The sequence below is a fragment of the Propithecus coquereli genome, unplaced genomic scaffold, assembly GCF_000956105.1.
Source record: "Propithecus coquereli isolate 6110/MARCELLA unplaced genomic scaffold, Pcoq_1.0 Scaffold738, whole genome shotgun sequence".
Taxonomy (NCBI): domain Eukaryota; kingdom Metazoa; phylum Chordata; class Mammalia; order Primates; family Indriidae; genus Propithecus; species Propithecus coquereli.
In genome coordinates this window covers 420,844-421,928 of record NW_012153485.1, presented here as the reverse complement: position 1 = coordinate 421,928, position 1,085 = coordinate 420,844, and positions in this window count along the sequence as shown.

Here is a 1,085-nt window from a genome sequence, read left to right as displayed (position 1 = left end):
CCTCCTCTCACGCAGGGCACGTAGTGCCCCTCCTCTCACGAAGACCAAAGGCCACGCCTCCTGTCACGCAGGGCACGTAGCGCCCCTCCTGTCATGCAGAGCACACAGTCCCGCCTCCTCTCATGCAAAGCATGCAGCCCCGCCTCCTCTCACGCAGGGCATGCAGCCCCGCCTCCTATCATGCAGGGCACGCAGCGCCCCTCCTCTCACGCAGGGCACGTAGCCCCGCCTGCTATCACGCAGGGCACGCAGCCCTGCCTCCTCTCACGCAGGGCACGTAGCGCCCCTCCTCTCACGCAGGGCTCGCAGTCCCGCCTCCTCTCACGCAGGGCACGTAGCGCCCCTCCTCTCATGCAGGGCACGCAGCTCCGCCTCCTCTCACGCAGGGCACGTAGTGCCCCTCCTCTCACGAAGAGCACATGGCCACGCCTCCTCTCATGCAAGGCACGCGGCCCCGCCTCCTCTCACCCAGGGCACGTAGCGCCCCTCCTCTCACGCAGGGCACGCAGCCCCGCCTCCTCTCACGCAGGGCATGCAGCCCCACCTTCTGCACGCAGGACTTCTCGGCCCCGCCCCCTTCACGCAGGGCCCGGTGGCCCCGCCTCCTCTCATGCTAGGCATGGTTCCACAGGACATCATGCGCACTCTGCCCTCTACTGGCCATCACGCGCACAGCGGCCCTCAGTGCTCACAGTGAGATCGCAAGCGTCCCCTCCTGGCCATGCCGTGGAACCAGTTAAAGTCAGAGTTAGAATATTCAGTGCCAGGATTTGGAAATTCAAAGTGAGCTGGGGCTTGCGATCCTTTGTCTTCTAGAAAAAGGGTGAGGGCAGGAAGAATTAAGTGGAAAATATGTAATGAAATAAGTGTAGACATGAACTTTACAACTGCCACAAAAAATTCACTCAAAATAGTCCTCAGAGTTAAAATGCAAAACTATAAAGATTCTAGAAAAAAACCTAGGGGACCTTTGATTTGGTGATGAGTATTCACACACACACACCAAAAGCTGATCCATGGAAAAAAAATAATTAATTCCATGGATGTTATAACATTGAAAATGTATACTCTGTGAAAGACCATGT